This window comes from Protopterus annectens, chromosome 2.part0, assembly GCF_019279795.1.
Source record: "Protopterus annectens isolate FY-2018-M chromosome 2.part0, PAN1.0, whole genome shotgun sequence".
In the NCBI taxonomy this organism is placed as follows: Eukaryota; Metazoa; Chordata; order Ceratodontiformes; family Protopteridae; genus Protopterus; species Protopterus annectens.
Window position 1 is genome coordinate 161,866,651 of NC_056728.1, and position 22,617 is coordinate 161,889,267.

The following is a 22,617-nucleotide window of genomic DNA, read 5'->3' on the forward strand; positions in this document are numbered from 1 at the left end:
CCAGATGCTAACTTACTGGCATTGGTGCACTATTTGAGTTTGGGAGATAGGTGCAGATTTCAAAGTTTGTTTGGGGAAAGAAGTACTGGAGGCACTTAGGTGAGGGGACTGAATCACTCCGAAGGAACTTAGAGTTGATGGCTGTTGATACTGCATCAGGACAGAACAGGGATTTGCTGCTGTTACCAAGTACCAGGGTGTTAGGGGCAGGGAGTCAAGTAACAGAAGCCACTCTGGACATGGGCCTGCATTTAGTTGTGATAAGAGGATCAGTTGGTAAAGCAGTTTTTGTTATGGTGCACATCCTGTTGGCTGTAAAGGAAAAGATTTGGAGGGGGATTTTGTCAAAATTGTTGATCTCATATATGTCGAGGGTGTTCAATGTGGGGCAGAGGAAGAGTCACCTGAGGACAAGAATCTCATTGCAGCCCTGGCTGCACTGGGGAAAAGAGGTAAAGGGTGGTATAAGCTGAGGACTTGGGACAATTAGGTTTGTGGGTTTGTTTATTTCATGGACATTATACATAAAAAAGAGCCCCAACAAGCATTACTGCTGTTGTCTTACTTTTAATGGTTAACGAGGCACAGAGGCTCAGGGGGATATAATGTCTGGTTATGGCATGATCAATGTTTTTGTAAACTCAAGGCAGTGGAAAAGTCCTTGGTATGGAACATAGGCATCCTGAAAGCTGGATGGGGACCATGCTGAATAGAGCAGACAATGCAGTTTGACAGAATAGGGAGAAAGGTGAAAACATAGTTGGTTTTCAATGCAGGAAAGTGCTTTTGTCCTGCATGTAGATTCCTGCATTTGTATTCTCATTGTTCATGCCAGCCTCAAATGCTGGAAGAAGGAGGGGATGGGTGGGATGAGAGTTAATGGTACTGATATCTGGACAAGGTGTGGAGGTTTGGGGTTAAGAGAAAAGGGGAACAGACTGGTTTTGGTGGGTCATCCTTACAGGATAGAAGCAGTTGAGGAGCTGGTGCATTCATATACTTATGCAAGTTTGTCTGACTATCTGCTTCAGAGCTTCCTTAATAACTCCTTAATGAGTAGGCTTTGGAGTGCTGGTCACTGCTACCCTAATAAGGAGTAAGCTCAGGAATGGTGGTAGGGGTTTCAAGATGGCTCTGTGGTAAAATCTAAGGTGGGTGGTTTCATTCATATCTATAAGACTCTGAAGTCCACTTTAGAGAAGGTTGAAATAGTGCAGAAACTGTTAGACCAGGAGTCAGATCTTGGTAGGTTATTAGTTTCCTCTGAACTCCCTTCATTTAGTAAATGTCAAGAATGGATTTGGTGTCAAGAAATCAACAGGGTGGATTTAGGTTAGTACATGACTTGTCTTTCCATTAATGTGATTCTATTAGTGCCCGAACTAGTAGGTCAGATATTAAGGTTCAGTGTTCTTTGGATGAGGCAGTAAAGTCAAATATTGAGTCAGCATTTAGGTTATTACCAGTCAGGAAGCAGGACTGGCCTATCTTGGGCATGCAGCTCAATGGGAAGTTTTACTTTGACAAAGCTATGCCTATGGGCTGTGCAGTCACGTGCTCCACTTTTGAAAAGTTCAGCACAGCATTGCACTGGACATAGCAAGAGAGGCAGTTGGCATGGGAGCAGTGCATTATTTGGACAATTGTTCCTGATCAGGAAGGGAAATATTGTAATGGTGAGGAGAATACGGTTGTCTGAGCAAGTGTTGGTGGAGCTTGGGGAGACATAGGCTGAGGACAAAGTGGAAGGCCCAGTTAAATCACTAATCTTTTTAGGTTTAGAGCTGTACTCAAACTTGGAAATGTTCAAACTGCCATATAATAAAAGTGAAGAAAGTAAGAGGTAAGGCAGAGTCAAAGGTGGAAAGGGAAAAGACGAGGATTAAGAAGGTTTTAGGGCCCCTTAGTTTTGCATGCAGACCTCTAGAGCTGTGTCGAACATTTACAAGAGATCTGGCCAGTTTGTTGTGGGGTGAGAAGTGAAAGCATCATTGGGTGAGGGTACAAAGGTAAGTCAAGGAAGACCCGTCTATTTGGCTGGAGATTCTCCAGCACTTTAGTGGAGTGTCTTTTTTTAGCAAGATGACTAGGTACTTCACTACACATTGACCTGTTTATGCAACAAGGCTAGTTATGGGAATGTGATGGTAGGTGGTTGCTGAAGCATGGCTAGATGGGTACACTGATGAGCATCAAAAGGGTATCCCGTTCTTGAAATTTATGCCAGTTTACCCTTCATTGGTGGTGTGATAGGAGGACTTTTGGTACAAGAGGATGATATTTAATTTGGATAATGTGACAGTAGTGCAAGTTTTGGCCAAGAATATGTCAGAATCTAGATGACTGCAAGTGTTAGGAAGATTGTTTTGTTTTGTTTAAACATTAACCATTATTTTTCAGCTCAACATATTCCTGGCCATTGCAGTGTGTTGCCTGCCAGTCTACCCCCACCTTCAGTTTTTCAGGTTTTGCTGCTGATTCCTCAAGCTCAGGTAAATCAAACTATCCTGCCCAGAAAGGTGTGAGATATTGGTTAAGCATGGCAGGTTGGCTAGTTCTGAAATTCTGGTACAAGGCTACTAGGAAGGCATATGATAAGACATGTATAGTTATTAAGCAATTTGTTAGTAGACTGATGTTAAATATGAGGAATTGGCCAATTAATTTACTGTTGCGATTTTTAGTGGAGAGGTGGAGGGTTGGTGAGGCTGTCAGCATGTTCAGTGCCTCAACAAAATTGTCAGGTTTATGGGATGTTACTAGACTGGAGGATATTGAGGTTGTTGAAGAGTTGGGAGAAGGTGCATCCAAGGAAAGAGGATAGAAGATTGCACTTATGCAAGTATATGTTGCCAATATTGTTGAAAGGATTGCACAAGGTAGCTTGTTCTCAGTCTAATTATGTGCTGTGGGGTACTCTGGCAGTTTACATGTACAGTGGGGTGTTTTGAGTTGGCAAATTACTAGGTTATTTGCATTGGGAGGACCTTAGGATTAATTCATTGGAAATGTTGGGCTAAGATGATGAAAGTGCATTTATTATGTTCACGGGCCTGGACTTGAGAGTGGCAAGAGGCATGTGGTAAGTAGCTGTAGGGTTAGTTTTTCCAGATTTGAAGGGGAAATGAGTAGATGCTAGAACGTTTGTGTCTTAGGTGAGGATGGCTTTGAGAGTGCAGAAGTGTCAGTGGATAATTATGCCACTCATTCTTTCAGAATAGGAAGGGAGTCCAATTTGGCTGAGGAAGGTAGGTCTACAGAGGTGATTAAAAGAGCAGGGAGATGGTGATCTAGGATGTTTTTTTCAGTTACATTTGGTAGAGTATAAGGAAAAGAGGGATATTACTTGTGTTATTTTATTTTGCAGGAATGAAGCTTTTAGTCCTGTTGGGTCATTCATTTATTTACTGGGCAGTGAGAATGTGCATGTCTGACCTGGTGGTGATGTGAATTTAGACTTGGATCCAGAGCAGTGGCAAGTTCAGCAGCATGGTCATCGAGGTAGCAGTGTTGTCAATTACCAGAACTGGAAATGGCAAGACACAGTTCAGTGAGCCAGCTGGGATAGTTATACATCTGGGGAGATAATGATATTAAAAGTATACCTAAAATGAGTTTGCTTACCTGTTTCTTAAGGGAACTGTCAGTAGTCTCTCAGAGGTTCCCAGAGGCTGAGATTATTTTGTCAGACATAATTCCCATCGTGGTTTGAAGGGGTACTGATAACTTTATGGCAATGGTGTTGACCAGCTGGTTTCTCAACAGTAGAGTGGCTAGGGTGAGTGATGCTTTAAGATATTTTGTACTTGAACACTGGGACTTCATAGACAGGAATCCAGCCTAGTTCCATTGTGATGGGGTACATTTTAGTGATATTGGGTTAGACATGTTTAATGTGCAGCTGTCATTATTTTTACAGGATTTATTTGGGAGATAATTATTAGCTGTGTGGGGGGTGGAGAACAGGCTATAGAGCAAAAGAAGGGCCTTAGAAGTTGTTCAAGGGATAGGGCCCTTCTCCCCCTCTCATTTTTTTTCAGTTAACACTTTCATTGGATCATGCGAGTGGTATTTCACTACCCGGTGGAGCTAAGTTGCGGTTAGTTACCAGTGGAACACTACTAATAAGTTCTTTTGATTAGTCTAACACACTGCCTAGTTTCTGTAAATATGTGGTTTTGAAGTTATTAAAGTGTTTAAGGGGAAGGTGAGTGGTATAGCATGCGGCCCGGCTGTGTTATGGTATAGTAATGCTTGATGTGCTTTTTTTGTTAACAAAGATGGTTGCAAAGTCAGGAGATTTGTCAAGTTGTTTTATTAGTGGGGTGGGGATAGACCAGTGACAGCTTGTAATCATTTCAGAACCTGATTGTTTCCTGAGGCTTTGGGACAAACACTACATCATCTGTTCACTTTTTGACTTCCCTTTTACCTCTGTCTTAAGCACTTTTGTGCCTGCTGTTATATAACTTTTTCTGTATGACTCTGGTATTCTCTAAGGTTTAATTTTTCCTTGTGTGTTTCTTTGTTTCTTAACAAACTTCTTTAGTTCTTGTATCTGTTACATAGATTGCGTGTTACCTAAATACATATATCTGTATCAATCTCTCTCTCTCTCTCTATATATATATATATATATATATATATATATATATATATATATATATATATATATACATATAAATATATAAAATATATGTATATATTTAGATATATAAATATGAAACACACTCATACACAGATGGAGGCAAGCACTGCTCTGATTTTATCCAATATTTCAAGATAGATCAATTTACAGATTAACAAATCTGGAACAATTTGTGCAATAAAGAACTCAGAAGGGTGATTTCTTTCTGATCCTGAATTCTTAGGCAGGATGATTCTTAAATCATTAATCTTTCAGCACATATTCCCAGTCCTTCTAACACTTCTGAAGCAATTAATTCATTTAAATATAATGTGAAAGTTTCTAAGCGATGAACTAAAACCAAGATGTGAAACTCGTGAGAAGTGTTTTTTATTACAGCAGCTGCAGAAATGTTCTGAGCAGAGTGACATTTCCCCAGTGGCTAGCCCTGCATAGGATGCTTGAACTATATATAACCTTTTAAGACTTCATGTCATATGACTGCATCTCAGGTGACACTACCTGATCTAGCATCCTGACCCGTCTTCAAATGTGTTTTGCTAGAAAATTAATCAGCATTAAATGTATATCGCGGTGCCCAGCTATTTTATTATACAAGTTTTCCTGTCTATATATTAACTTCATCCCATTACTGCTAGTAATACAACATATTAACACATTATTGCATGCACATCACAATGCTTTTCTTAACACTCGGATTATATTGTGTGCCATGCATCCATGAAGTCCCTGCAGGTGTCCTGGACAGAGGCCATGTAGTGCATTTTGTACTTTTCTCAGAATACAGCCTTTGTTTTGCTAGTGTAAAAAAAGGTCAAGTCTCTTGAAAGATTTGTATTTCTGAGAACTTTGTAGAGATTGCTCAAAACACTTAAACTTATATAGTTCTGTGTTCATAAGTGGAAGATTAAGCAGGGATGAGAGGCAAGACAATGTTTCTATCAGTGCAGTATGTGACCTCTTGAAAAAGTACATGTTGACGGAGAAATACAACTTTTTTTCCATGCCTTTATTGTTTTAATACTATATGTAAAAGTTAGAAGACTTTTCTGTCAGTAAAATTTAGTGTCTGTATGTTTGTGTACTCTATGAGATAATCTTTAAATGAGCACTTTAACTATTTGGTGCAGCTAAAGATTTCCAATTATTATTACAATATAGATCACCTTAACTCTACTTTCAATCTTTTCACAATATTTTCCACTTCCATCCCTTCTCCCCATTTCTTACATACCCTCTTCCTTTCCTTTCTCTTCATTTCCTTTTCGTTATCCAGACTCCTTCAATTGTTCCCGTTTTCCATCTCATACATTCTCTGCTACTCTCCTTTCCTCTCCCTCACTTTCACTTTCTCTCAGTATTGATCTCTAGTAAATATATTTAAACATATCAAATGTCAACTTCATTAAAAGTATAGTGAGTGATATTTAATGTATGTTTTTATTTTATGTTCATGTGGTTTTAATCCTATGGAATTGTAAATATATTGTTATATTGTTACCAGTACAACTTTTCTCTCCAAGACTCTACTGAAAAGGGGATAAAACCTCAAAAGAACTATTCTAGTCAACAAGTAATAAATAATAACCCCTACTATGTCTCCTCCAGCTAAGACTTCCTAGTAGGTCCTCACTTCTCACAATTTCTCTAAGGCCAAGAACACTGCTTTGATGGGCTTGGATAATATTCCAGGATGCCTCCTGAATAGTTGGAAATGTGACCTGTCAGGCCCACTAGAATCTCTGTTTACCTACAGCCTCCAGACAGGCTTAATGCCAAAAGAATGGGGGACTGAAACCGTTACCCCTCTACATAATGGGGGTGAGCTTTCCATGGACCCATACGTTTGACTAGTTCCAGATGCAAGACCATGGAAAGAATTATTATGGATCTGATAAACAATGACTTAAACCTACAGACACAGGACTCCATCCAACTTAGCTTTATCAAAGGCATGGCAAGCTTCCTTAGCCTTTTGGACTTATTTGGGAAGGTCACTAAAGCTATGGATGAGGGTAAAACAGTGCACACTGCTTTTCTCAACCTGGCCAAGAAGTTGAGCACCAAACCTCACTTGGGTATTGTGCATAAACTTACAAAATTAGGATTAATGTTACCCGACTGATGGATAAAGGAATCCACCTCCACAAAGACAGCAGTCATTAGTAAAGTCCCATAGAGATCAGTGCTGTGGCCTTTCTTTTTTGTCATCTATATCTCTGAAGTCAAGGCAAATGTTTAGGGCTTCTGGCTGTTTAAGTTTCTAGATGATTGCAAACAAAGCATGGCCATTGAATCCACTAAAGACACAGATATCCTTCATTTGAGGGCCTGACACAGACAAATAACTCTTGCCAGAGCCACAGCTAAAACTCAGTGTGAATAAAATGCATACTATTACCCCTGGGAAAGATGGCCATCCCTGAAAAATACCATACCGATAATACACCCCTAGTGATCTGGGAATGCATGTGGACAGTGACCTGACCTTTGACCACCATGTGACTACTGGGGTAAGAAAACCATTCTGCATGTCACAACTTATAAGTAAGGCATGGCATTCAGGTCCAGGTCACCTGTACTCTGCTGCCATCGATTACAATACACCCTTCAACATGGACCTGACCAGGCACTTGACACATCACAGAAGTGCCTGACAAAAAGAATACAGGCGGAAAATAGTAAGTCATATGTGGTCCATCTCAAAGCCTTATCGCTGTATTTCATCTCATGTAGACTGGTGTGCAGTGATCTATGCCCAATCTTGCATCCTCTGACCCCACATTGATGGATTTGTTGCACATCCACAAAATGAATAGCATCAGAAATGCCTTTTCTAAAGACCTAAACCTTGTCTGCGACATAAACAGTATATGTTGGAGGGTGAGATATTTGTCTTATAGAATACTCCTCCAACTTCCCATCCATGTAAAGGAAAGCTCATCCCTCAACCTATTCAAACATGGATGGGAAATCTCAAATTTAGCTCTGATTTGGCACCTCTGCCCCTAATGGACGAAGCGAACTGTGAACTCTTGATGTGTACAAGCCTATATAATAAACGTAAAATTGCTGGTATTTACACGCCAACAATATTTTGGAGAATTTGTGGTAAGTCTGGCTAGGCTTAAAATGGCTCTTGGGCCTAGAAAAATAAATGACTAAAGAAGCAATGCAGTGCCATTGTGACATCATTACAAAATTGCAGCAGTAACACTGATGGCACAACAAAAACATACTCCCCAGGAATCAATAAAGTCCGTGAAGGTTCCATGTAGAGCCTACATGGAATGTACATGGCCATGGTTTTCCCTTGGCAGAGCACCATACATATTAATTATGGCTCATGCCTAAGGGAGGTCACAGCAACATGGATATTGAATCCGTGTAAGACTGATAGCATATTCACACACCTTTCAACTCATTAACCTTGACCGAAAGGTCTACACGACATTTTATTTCATTAAATTGGATTTGTGTTCATTTTTTTTTCTGTTTATGTGCTTGTTTGTGCTGTGCGGCATGTTGTTTAGCTAGCTTAGCTTTGTGCACCTGTACATCAGATATCTGCTAGATTATTTCTTGGAGCCTGACCTTGACTGTGGGTATGGCTGCTGTCAGGGAGGAAGGTGTGCCCTTTAGGGAACAAAGGTGGGGTGTGCAGGAGTCCATGGTTTTCATTGGACTGCTGGTAGAAAGCTACGGACCCTGGCTGCTGCAGGGTGACTACCAGGGCTCAGAGTGTAAGTCTGAGGCCTGGGATAGTTTGGCCAGGGACCTAACCAGTGCAACTGGTATCCCCTGCACTGGTGAGCAGTATCATCACCATTATGATAACCTGTATTGCAGGAAGAGGGGAACCTTGGACACCTGGATCCAACAGCCAAGGGATGGACACACCCCACAGATATGTAAGCATGTTTTCCAGTAATTTATACATATAAAAGTTGAATCTGTGCAAATCTGGTATGCATAATGGTTTCATTCTCTTACCACAGCTGCAGAACAGAGGGTTTGCAATGTCCGGTCCCATGCAAGGTGTTTGGCCAGGATGAGGCAAGTGCGTGGTACGTAAGAAAATCAATAAGGTAATAACTTAATGCATAACTTAATAATAAAATAAAGTAAATACAGATACTGCATTCTTAACAACCATGTATGAAATACCTGGGACACCATATATTTTTATTAATATGTCAGTGCATATCTGAACTGGTAAAGCAAGTTAAATCAAGTAAGCATGCAGTACTGTGTAGCATAGCTTCCAATCATCAGTTATTGTTGTGGCTTACCCATATTAAGAGTCAATGTTGTGGTCTTCTCATTGTCTGAAATATGCTGAAGATTGTACTCAATAAATGAATAGGGTAAATATGTAAGTTAGCAGAACTCCTACACAGCTATGCATGTGTGTAAATGGAAGGTTTGAAACAACATGAATCAATAAAGTATAAAAGGAGATGCTTCTCTGATAATTTATTTTTTTCAAATAAAATGTTCAGTATTCTTGTAGCTCTGCTTGTGGGTTCTAATCCAACACTGGCCAACTAAGAATGTCCAGCTGTCAAGTGTAATCAGGGTACACGAACATACCTCTCAACTGTCAGGATTTTTGCAGAATGTACTGAATATTTGTCCTCCCCATATGTCTGCTCCTTTGATTTGCAGATATATGGCATCACTCAAAATGCAATTTAATGGCAAATCTGTTATCAGAACACCTTGCTATATTGTATGAGCACACTTTGTAAGAATGTTCCCTGTTGTTGTGCCTTTGTATTGCTATTATGTATGGCTTGGCCCACAATGACTCATGGTAAGAGGATGAGAGCTATGTATGTGGAATATCATATATACAATATAAGCAGTCAGTGGTCTCACCATTGAAATCTAACATATCTATATATGTATGCAGTTGTAGTCTGTGTAGTTACATTATCTGTGAAGTTACTAATTTTCTTCTTTTTTCTCTGGCCCATCTTTTCTCTTCTTTATTTATTTAATCAATATATTTATTATTATTATTTAATATTATCATATTATTTTTATTACCTCTTATGTTCACCTTATGTATAATTTAGTATTGCTTTTCTGTTTAAAAACTTTCATTTACATTATTTATTGTTGTGTTCCTCATTAAATTATTTTCAGTTAGTTTCCATTGCTCATTATTGTTTTCTGTTATGTTGTTAATTACATTTGTTTGGTTGTTTATTTTTGCTTTATGTTTATATTTCATTTACCACAGCGTGACAAGGTAGGCCAGTTCCCAGTGATCCACCTACCTTGGCTCCACTGACCGAGGTACTGGGGTCCAGCATGTCTGGGCCGCAGCCTGGTGGTTCCCCCTCTGCTGCCCATGCACTACCTGCTCCATTGGGTAGTTCTTACCCACAGGCTTGGGGTGTGCCCCCCTCTTGGAGTAGAGGTGGAGGGGATGCATTCCTCACCCAAGGCCAGCTACCAGGTATGGTGCGTAGGCTTGTGTGCCACACTGTCAGTGCATGCCTACGTGGGATGGAGAGCATGTTCTCCATCCCGGTTGGGCAGCCTTGCTCCAGGTGCTGGCATCAACCACTGCCTCAACTGAGAAAAACAAACTTTATAATAGCAAAGCTTTCGGATAAAATCCTTCCTCAATACTAATACAAACAAATCTAAAAACCAAATGGTTTAAATACAGGTCACTGGAGTCACATGACCAGCAGTCCAAAAATCATGTGACCACAAGTATATAAAACAAATCATTAAAATTAGAAAAATTAGAAAAATTAGAAAAAACATTAGAAAAAACATAACATTATCGCAACCTAGTATGTTGCAATTTAACAAGAACAGGTTTCAAGGTAATCATATTATTTAAACCTGGAAAATGGTCAGAGTTCAACCTAAGAATCCATTCATACTCTTTTAATTCAAGTAAATTACCACTATCACCACCTCTGGCAGGAGGCCGTATTACATCAATAACTCTAAAGGAGAATCTATGCTCAATACCTGAATCAACTATGTGCTTATACAAGGCATTACTGTCAATGGCCCTTCTAATCTTCGATTTGTGTTCAATGATGCATTCTTTTAGCTTTCTAGTGGTCTTACCCACATAAATGCAGTACATTTCACACAATTAGCTAAGCACACCACATTAGATGTAACACAAGTGGTAGAAAAATTAAACTGATAAACTTTACCACTAATAGGATGTTTGAACTTATCACTGCAACCAACCACAATATCAGAACAGCAGGAACAATTCAAACAACCATACGTGCCGGGCTTAGTGGTAAAAGTCCTCTCTACAGGCCTGAAAAAATCTTTGTAACATAACATATTCTTCAAGGACTTCATATTTCTATATGAGAAAAAAGGCCTGTCACCAAGAATGTCTTTAATCTCACTAGAGGCCATTAGTACAACCCAATTCCTCTGGATTATTTGTTTTACAAAACAAGTCAAGGTATTATAACTAGTAAGATACCTAGTGCATACTTTTGAACATTCTAGGTTAACAAAACCAACATCATCCCCAAGAAAAATCGGCTTCAATATTGTCTTCCTATTCACTAAAACTTTATTTTTTAAATCTAAAACTAGTTTAGAATCATAACCACTATCCAGAAACTCTTTGGACATCTCATCCAACTGTAAATTAAATGTAGCATCATCAGTATTTAATCTACTAACTCTATTAAACTGTGAAGTAACAATCCCCTTAAAGACATGTGGGCACATGCTGGAATAATTAATGTATCTATCAGAGTTTATCTCCTTTTTGTGAATACTGGTATGGATAGAACCCTCACGTAGTTGTATCTTAACATCCAAGAAATTAATCTCACTATCAGAGGCATCCATCTTAAATTTCAAGAAACTGGTGGTTGCATTTACATAATGAACAAATTCATTCAACTGTGAAAGGGAACCTTTCCAAACTATAAAACAATCATCAACGAAACGTTGATAAAAACATATATTACTTACAAAAGAATTATCCAAATTATAAATATAAGCTTTCTCCCATTGGTATAACACCAAGTTGGCATAAGTGTTAGCCACAGAAGTACCCATGGCTACACCAGTGAGTTGCAAATATAAGCATTCATCAAACAGAAAAATATTGTTCCTCAAAACTACATCTAGAAGAGAACAAATATTCTCAACAGATCTATTCACAAGAGAAGATTGGGAGGTCAAAATTGTCTGATAGACTCAATACCAAAATCATGCGGTATTACAGTAAAGGGATGCTATATCAAGCGTTACAAACAAATACTCACTTTGTCGACAGGAACCACCAATACTATTAAACCAAACACGCAATTTACAAAGGAAATCAGATGTATCTCTTAGCACAGAAGTGCATTTAGGTAAATATAGTTGCAATTGTGTTTGCAAATATATAGATATAGGTTCGGTGATCCACCCCCCTCCCGATACAATTGGTCTCATGGGGGGGTTGGTCACCGAATTGTGTATCTTAGGCAGCCCATAGAGACAAGGGATAATTGGACAAGAAACAGTAAAAAAATGAAATAAATCCAGAGTAATATCACCACTAATTTGCAAATCATAGATCACCATATTGACATAACTAATACATCATGAAATGCTGTAACCACAGGCATACTAGAAGGTATAAAGGTACTATGCCCTTTACATGAAACTCCATTAACGACAGAGTTACCAAACAAAACCTTAAATTTACATTTCTAATGAAAATCTTAAGGTCTGTGAGCACAGTCACTAGATCACCCTTCGCTGTAGGAATAAAATTAAGCCCTTTATGTAGTACTGAACAATGAGCAGAGTTCAAGTTAAAGGTTGAAAGATTGAGGATGCCTTTAGTCATTTGCGACTTACTTTGCCCTGCCCTAAAGGGCTCTCATTCTTACGTTTGCCTGGGATAACTGTTTGTCCCATAAACGGTTTCCTTCTTGGAGAGGAACGCTCAGTTACAGCCTCCGGCTGTTCTAGATGAAAAATTTTGCCAGAGAAATTAAATGTAAGTTGCTGTGCCTTCTTAACCACAGTGGAACGCGAGTTAGCCTCTCCGTCTTGCTTGTCACTAAGTTCTGCCTGTGGTTACAGCATTTCATGATTTGTCTGAGAGGGAATTAAGAATGTTGTATTCTGACTGCAATATTTTGAGATTTTCTCGCTTTAATTTAACATTTGATGAGTATCAAGCACTCAAAAGTCTACAGGCGAGCAAAGATTTAGTGATTAAACAAGCCGATAAAGGTGGGGCTGTAGTCCTTATGGATCGGCCTAAGTATATATCTTTAGTTTCTGTTCTACTGAATGATGTTGAGGCTTTTAAACGTATTACATCAATAGATGTTAAAAGATGTATTAATTATGTCAATATGGTGATCTATGATTTGCAAATTAGTGGTGATATTACTCTGGATTTATTTCATTTTTTTACTGTTTCTTGTCCAATTATCCCTTGTCTCTATGGGCTGCCTAAGATACACAAGTCAGTGACCAACCCCCCCCCCCCCATGAGACCAATTGTATCGGGAGGGGGTGGATCACCGAACCTATATCTATATATTTGCAAACACAATTGCAACTATATTTACCTAAATGCACTTCTGTGCTAAGAGATACATCTGATTTCCTTTGTAAATTGCGTGTTTGGTTTAATAGTATTGGTGGTTCCTGTCGACAAAGTGAGTATTTGTTTGTAATGCATGATATAGCATCCCTTTTTACTGTAATACCGCATGATTTTGGTATTGAGTCTATCAGACAATTTTTGATCTCCCAATCTTCTCTTGTGAATAGATCTGTTGAGAATATTTGTTCTCTTCTAGATGTAGTTTTGAGGAACAATATTTTTCTGTTTGATGAATGCTTATATTTGCAACTCACTGGTGTAGCCATGGGTACTTCTGTGGCTAACACTTATGCCAACTTGGTGTTATACCAATGGGAGAAAGCTTATATTTATAATTTGGATAATTCTTTTGTAAGTAATATATGTTTTTATCAATGTTTCGTTGATGATTGTTTTATGGTTTGGAAAGGTTCCCTTTCACAGTTGAATGAATTTGTTCATTATGTAAATGCAACCACCAGTTTCTTGAAATTTAAGATGGATGCCTCTGATAGTGAGATTAATTTCTTGGATGTTAAGATACAACTACGTGAGGGTTCTATCCATACCAGTATTCACAAAAAGGAGATAAACTCTGATAGATACATTAATTATTCCAGCATGCGTGCCCCACATGTCTTTAAGGGGATTGTTACTTCACAGTTTAATAGAGTTAGTAGATTAAATACTGATGATGCTACATTTAATTTACAGTTGGATGAGATGTCCAAAGAGTTTCTGGATAGTGGTTATGATTCTAAACTAGTTTTAGATTTAAAAAATAAAGTTTTAGTTAATAGGAAGACAATATTGAAGATGATTTTTCTTGGGGATGATGTTGGTTCTGTTAACCTAGAATGTTCAAAAGTATGCACTAGGTATCTTACTAGTTATAATACCTTGACTTGTTTTGTAAAACAAATAATCCAGAGGAATTGGGTTGTACTAATGGCCTCTAGTGAGATTAAAGACATTCTTGGTGACAGGCCTTTTTTCTCATATAGAAATATGAAGTCCTTGAAGAATATGTTATGTTACAAAGATTTTTTCAGGCCTGTAGAGAGGACTTTTACCACTAAGCCCGGCACGTATGGTTGTTTGAATTGTTCCTGCTGTTCTGATATTGTGGTTGGTTACAGTGATAAGTTCAAACATCCTATTAGTGGTAAAGTTTATCAGTTTAATTTTTCTACCACTTGTGTTACATCTAATGTGGTGTACTTAGCTAATTGTGTGAAATGTACTGCATTCTATGTGGGTAAGACCACTAGAAAGCTAAAAGAACGCATCATTGAACACAAATCGGAGATTAGAAGGGCCATTGACAGTAATGCCTTGTATAAGCACATGTTGATTCAGGTATTGAGCATAGATTCTCCTTTAGAGTTATTGATGTATCGACCTCCTGCCAGAGGTGGTGATAGTGGTAATTTACTTGAATTAAAAGAGTATGAATGGATTCTTAGGTTGAACTCTGACCATTTTCCAGGTTTAAATAATATGATTACCTTGAAACCTGTTCTTGTTAAATTGCAACATACTAGGTTGCGATAATGTTATGTTTTTTTCTAATGTTTTTTCTAATTTTTCTAATTTTTCTAATTTTAATGATTTGTTTTATATACTTGTGGTCACATGATTTTTGGACTGCTGGTCATGTGACTCCAGTGACCTGTATTTAAACCATTTGTTTTTTAGATTTGTTTGTATTAGTATTGAGGAAGGATTTTGTCCGAAAGCTTTGCTATTATAAAGTGTGTTTTTCTCAGTTTTGGTTGTTAATCAACCACTGCCTCCACAGGAATAGTGAAGGTACAGTGTTGATAGTCCTATGGGTGAGGACTTGAGTCACACTGCTACCATGTGTGACATCCATGGGACTAGGAGTCCACAACACCCACCTCAACCAAGGTGTTCATACCTCTCTTGTGTCACACACCAACCCTGTCTGCTGTCTTGTCTGTCATATCTGTCTGCAAAAGCTTCCTCACCTTCCCAACTTACCTTCCCTACACATACCTATGTTCCTTCCCCAATATTCTACTCTCTCCTTAAAAAAAGGGCACCTGCCCCCCCCCAAAAAAAAAATTGTCTCTTACATAGCTCTCCATTTTGCACACGTGTCCACTGGACACACTTAATTTTTTGGTCCAATTGGCATGACAATGCACTTATGTTGTCCTCATCCCTCTCTGTGGGGGTGACAGTTCAAATTCAGCTAAAAAACTTTTAAACTGCACAGTTGCTGCTGTTGAAGAAATGGATAGCTATGGTTCTGTCCTACAGCATTCCTGCACATACCTACCTAACCTTCACTATATTTTTCCTCCTCCTTGCACCCCATTTCACCACTGTCCTATCTCCACAATTTTTCTTTTCTGTAAAGAATTTTTGTGCAGTGCTAAATGGCAGTAGAATCACATTCAAAAAGTACACCTATGCCCTATTTTGAACCCTGTGCCATTGCACTTGAAGAGCAGTGCATCAACCCACCAAGCTTCACAGTCAGTTAATTAGCACAGGTGTTTTAAGCAAAATATAGTAATTTTCATTTTCTCATCATTAAGTGTGTTTAAAAGATGCTGCACAACATGCCACATCACTCAAATCTGCTAAAAGATTAACGGAAAAATAGGATTTTAACTGGAACTCTGGTACAGAAATACATCACTATAAAGCCATATACATAATAATAGATGTAAATGAGGTATGTAACAGCAGATAAGTGTGCAATTATATCTACAACATGCAAAAATGCAGCTGCTATAACAGTGACTCTGTAGCTCAATCTGTTAAATGCTTTGAAAACATTCATTTTTTGGTCCACATGGTGCTGGCTTCAAATACAGCTGTGTCTAGCACTTAAAATACATGTATGTGTACATCACCAGTATAAATTCTGATATGTATGACTGCCTCATCAACTATTTATCCACCCAAAGCAGTGCAGATGGAATGTCTGCTTCTATATAATGGAAGTCAAAGGCCTACAGATAGGACCACATTTTAACTATTCCTATTATAACACTAGAAAGTGCACTGAATGTCAGGGCATGCATTAGTATGAATTCCCAAGGGGATTTTGAAGTATGTCAGTCAGTTGTGACCCAGTAATATCAGAATGCAGCCCACAATGATTTGCTAGTGATATTACAGACAACCACAGCTGCACAAGTAACATAAATATATGGAGGCCGTGCCAGATGCAAGGGTTCCCAGCACACATGTAACAGGGGACTACCATGACATAACACGTGACTTGGCAGTTGTTCAACTGGTTGATATAATGGTTAATGTACCCTTACCTTGTTTTGGACACACCGAGCATGTTCCCTTTTACTCTGTTAATGATACCTTTGGCAAACATACTTACCTTAAAGACATACCTTAATTTCCAGTGGGATGGGTTCCCTCAATCAGGCTCTGGGTGTTCGACAAGGCTGCCACAGGTCCCACAGTTACACTTAAGTGTTGTTGTCCTGCACATTCTGCAGCATCTCTGACTATGCCTATTGCTTTCAGCAGCAGCAGCTTCAGGTTGTAGCACACACATCTATATGTAAAAAGGAGCTGCTACAAACATTCTCTCTGTGCTGATGTAGTATCTTTACCACAGTATTTTCCACCCTAATGTATGAGAAAGGGGGATGAAATCTACACTGAGGCCTTATATCTTGTTGAGTAGTTGCATGAGTGGTTGATTATACTGCAAATCAGCTGTGTAGGCTGCATGTAGCATTTCTGAACCACAGATTGGTTCAGAGGAAATCACCTACTAATGCCCAGAATGATACCACAGTATAAGGACAAAATGATTGACAACTGGCTAAGCTTCTGGTATCATTCAAAGGCGATCCAGTATCTGTCTGCCTGGGACAACATGATCGACAAACCACAATGCTTTGCCAGAGATGGTCTGCACCTGTCACCCTGGGATTCAGGTTACTGGCTAAAGCTCTTGCCACCCCTATAGTGCCTTTTTTATGCAAGGTTCAAAGGACAAAACCACCACCATAACAGAAACAAGCATGCAAAATCTGAAGGCAATGCTACACAATGCTAGAAGTCTAAACCTCAAAATGCACTCTCTCGAGGCACTCCTAAAAATGAAGAACATCGATATCTGTGCAGTAACTGAGACCTGATTCAAGGCTCCAGAGAGCACCCCTGCAATACCAGGCTACAACTCCTACCACACTTTTCGGCCACCAAACCAAGACTGAAACAATAAAGATGGAGGAGTGTCCATATTCACCAAGGATATTCACACCTCCAGGCTAGTTGCCCAACACAATGCATCTGAAATTCTCCAGGTGCAACTAACACTAGGTAAGACTGCAATCCAAATTGCAGCTTGCTACAGATCCCCCACCACGCCCCAAGATTCTCACTATACCTTTCTAAACATACTGGAAAATATTAGCATACAACCAAACACCCTAATATGGGGTGATTTCAACTATCCTGCCATTAATTGGGAAAACTACTCGGGTACCAACACCTTTTCCCAACGGTTCTTGGAATTCATAAATTCCAACACCCTGGATCAACTAATCCATTCTCCTACCTGGGGCTCCAATATCCTAGACCTGGTCATTACCAACATGGGAGATACATGCTCCATACCAGTGGTCACCCCCTCATTGGTCAGGTCTGACCATAAGCTAATTACCCTTGACATTCACATCCCACCCCCACCCCCCAGTAAGGAAACCTCCATAAAAAACTTCTCCAAAGCCAACTTCATCCTGCTCAAGTCAGAAGTGACAAACTTCATGACACCCATGCAGACGGGAGCTGAAAGTTCGACTAATGAATCCTACAATAAGGCACTGTACGAGCGCATCCACTCATGCATGAATTGTGCCATCCCAAATAGAACCAAGACGCTCTCCTCCAAAAAAAAGGAGGTCAATCTGGTGGCCCCCTGCCATAAACAATCTATACAACAAAAGGAAGAAACTGTTGCAGAAAAGAGGAAAATCGCAGGATGCAAAAAACTGCCTTACCAGCCTCAGTAAGAAGATGAGATCCCACATAAAATCTTCCAAAGATAGTTATGAAAATAAAATTGCTAAAGATTCCAAAGACAACCAGAAGGCATTCTATAGTTATGTCAAGAATCTAAATGGCAATGCTCAGATCTGCTCTGAGCTACAACAGAATGGCATTAAATATATTGATCCCAAGGATATTGCCAATATCCTGGCAGATCGATTTAGTGCCAACTTTACCCCCCTCTCACCCCTAAAGGGCCCATCTCAATACAAAAAGATTGCCAAATTCCGGTAATCACGGCCACACAGGTAAAAAACACACTCTCCAAAGCTAAGAATACAGCATCCATGGGACAAGATGACATCCCGAGCTGTGTACAACATGAACTACAAAATGAACTGGCACCTCACCTAAGTGTCATATTTAATCATAGCTTTGTGCTCACTGAAGGGTGCACAGCTAGTTATCCCACTTCACAAGGGGGGAATCCACCTTGGATCCTTGGAACTACCGTCCCATCAGTCTGATGAGCCTGATCTGCAAGGGCATGGAACGCATTATCATGGAACTTATAAATAAAGACATTAGTAACCTTCAAACACTGGACCCCACCCAGTTTGGGTTCGTGAAAGGCCGATCTTGTCTCCTAAACCTGATTGACTTCTTCAAGTCAGTCTCCAGAGCTGTGGATGAGGGTAAGATGGTCCACACAGCCTATCTGGACCTCGCCAAGGCCTTTGACACCATCCCCCACTCTGGAATCATAGATAAATTTACTAAGCTGGTCATAAATCCCTACATCATTCGATGGGTTGCTAACTGGCTTATTGACAGAACCCAGACTGCAAAAGTAGCCAACTCCAAATCCAGCTCCAGACAGGTGACAAGTGGAGTACCTTAGGGTTCAGTCCTGGGACTGCTCTTGTTTGGCATCTACTTCTCTGAAGTACAGGCCAACACTTAGGGACTCTGGTTAACAAAGTTTGCAGATGACTGCAAACTGGGAGCCATTATTGAATCCCCAAATGATGTGGATATTCTACAAAAGGGCCTTACAGAAACAGATGCTTGGTGCCAGAGCCATGGGCTCAAGCTTAATGCCAAGAAATGCATAGTTATCCCTATTTGGGAAAAAACATGTATCCATGAATTACGACATAGGTGGCAGTACACTAAATACTGAAAGTGTGATGAGAGACTTAGGGACACAGGTGGACAGTGGTCTCACCTTCAATAACCACATTGCCACAACAGTCAGGAAATCCTTCCATGTTGCACACCTCATCACTAAGAGCTTTTCATCCAAAAAAGGAGGTCATTGTCCCACTGTACTCAACCCTCATTAGACCCATTATAGAGTACAATGCCCTGTTTGGTATGCACCTCACAAGACATCTCCAACAGCTGGATAGGCCGCAGAAATACCTCACTAAAAGAATCACAGGCCTAAATTAGATGCCCTATGCTGACCATCTAAAAAAACTTCAGCTATACTCTGTGGCATATCGCCTACTCAGAGGTGATCTCTGCTTAACATACAAGGCCATGTCAAACCATGAGCTGTTGGACATGCTCCACTTAAAGAAATCCCAATCCCTCAGAGCCACATGCTCCAAGGATCTAAATCTTGTCATCACAATGAACAAAATGTGCTGGAGGGATAGATTCCTGACCCAGAGAATAGACTGCCCATACATGTCAAGCAGAGCACCTCCTTGGCCCTCTTCAAAAGGAACCTTGACGATTGGATGGAAGATAGGAAATTCACCTCGGGTATCATGTCAGTCACCCTGCTAGACAGGGTCCAGGGAAGTAAATACTATGGGAAGAAATATCCAGGGAATTGTTATGGCTAGACTTGTATAGGCCCTAGGGCTGATAGCCTAGTACCAGCCTATGAACCTATAATGAGAACCATCTTAAAAAGGCAAAAGTCTAGCTAGGAGAACCATTGTGTATGAGAGTTAACTTGTATGGTTAACTCATTGACATAGTACTTATATAGCTGTATCTTTCAACACAGGAGTATTGTACTCCATCAGGTATGTAATCATTTTGTTCCCAACATGATACATGTGTTTGAATATACTTAGGAGGAATGGGGATTACATCAGTAAGCCTTTCTTAGAAATGTACTGATGACATGGCATTGATCTCCAGCTGTGTAACACCTACAGAAGATACTTCCTTTAATAGCAGTTGTAAAAGTACACTGTTATTTGGTTGGCACTGTTGTTTTTATATATTATATGTGGGGGGGGGTCCTGCTATGGGGCACACTACAATGGACACCTGTGTCGGGTATGTGATCATATGTATCTGTGATGGCACAAACAGGAGTAGGTCAGTATTGCTACTATCCAAGTTGCGTCCACACCCTTTGTATGTTTAGCACACTATTGAATATGAGATGTGTAATCAAGCAGTGAATACTAATAGCCTTCCTTTATTTCTGTATCTCATGCTGTACTCCCACGTGTGTGATCCTGACATACATTCTCATTTATTTGTTTTGCAGGAGATATCATGCATGCAGAGCACCATTTACTGAGGCAGAAAATGACCTCATCATTGAGGCTTTGCGGCAACACTTCCAAGTCCTGCTGTCCAGAGGGATAGCAAATAGCAAGAGCGTGCAGACTTCTGGGAAGAACTGGTGCATAATATTAATGCTGTGGGTCACCAAAATCATACATATGAGTAGGTACAACACCACACCATGGATATGATGCACTCTGCACACAGTCTTGCAGCTGACATGGCCAGGGATCATCAAGTCACTGGTGGTGGGCCTGCAGCAGAATAATCTCTCTCAGCTACAGAAGAATTCCTGGGAAACCTTGCAATACAGGACAGCTCCCAGACATCCACTGGCCAATATGTTGTGGATGTGGGTACCACCCATTCCTCTCAAGAGGAGCATCCAGGTATGCTTAGTTAGATCAGCACTGGAATACTGTTACATTCAGCGTGTCAAGGTGTATATAGTTTTATGTGGGTGCCAGGTATTTTATTGTGAGAGAAGGAGGCTAGCTGCAGTTTTAAGCTCATGTAGAGATTGTTACCTACATACCTGTTAACATAGCAGCTACTGTAAATTTGAGATATTTGGACATATTACACCTGTTATACTGTAACATGCTGTGCTGTTGTCATTAATTCTCCCTCAAGTTTTTTCAGGACCGTCACGAATCAGAAGAGGCCGTGTTCCTGCTGCTGGTAAGCACAGAACTGTTTTGTGAGAGATGCAGATATAGTTCAAAATATTTGCTAAAGTGTCATCCCAGGCCTGCTGGCTGGATTGATGTACTGTCTGCATGATTGCCCAAATGTACAGATATTTTCTGTGTCCACAGTTTAGTCATACCTCAGCCTTGTAGGTGTGACCATAGTGATTGACTTTACAGTATTGTCAGGACATTGCATTTTGCCATAACTTTTAACTGTGCAGAGTTTTGCAGAATGTCAACAGTATACATAATTTAAGTTTTACTCATGAGATTCTTGTTTAATGAAGAATTATTTCCAAATAATTACTGATTATGGTTAGAAAATAATGTCCTCATGTCCTACTATGTAAGGTTAGGGTTATACAAGTCTGTAATAGTAACAGCTGTGTACACAGCTTATCATATATTGCACCATAGTACTGCATAGAATAGAAGTGCAGGTATTAATGTATTGCTTTCTCCTTTTTATCACAGGTGACCGAGGAGATTTGTCTTTGTCCCCTTCACAACCTGATGTCAGTGTCTTTCCCGACTGTGATGATGATGGTGGACAAACTGAGGCACAGCTGGAGGTTGCAGAGGCTGAATCAGACACATAGGTTGATATCCATCTTTCACCCTCATTATCACCATACACATGCAAGTATACCTACACATACCCAGTCTCCTGAGGTAACAGATATTGGACAGTTGGAGGGTGAAGACATTGAACAGGGAAGTGTGGCTACTGTGGCATCAGTGACTGTCAACACTGGCCATAGCCAAACAGTTGGTGAGGATCCACACAGACAGATTGACAGGGTGCTCATAGGAGTCCTGCTGTCCCTCCATCACATGTTGCTTTTGTCTCATCACGTGCCACTCAGTGTATGTTTAGGGCCATCATGGAGGCACAGGAACATTCAGAAAGAAAATCCCAATGAATGCTAAGGGTTATGGATGTCTGACATCCGTGAATGCCTCCACTGTGTTGCTGATACCCTGGAATGGTTGCCTGGCACAGTGGAAGGAGGTAGGTCTGAGAGAGGTCGTACACTATCTGTCTTGGAACAATGTCTGTGATGGAACATTTAGCTGGAGTTGAGTATTGACTTTGTGGGAGTAGGTCAGCAACTACATCTGCTGAGAGTCAACATGGC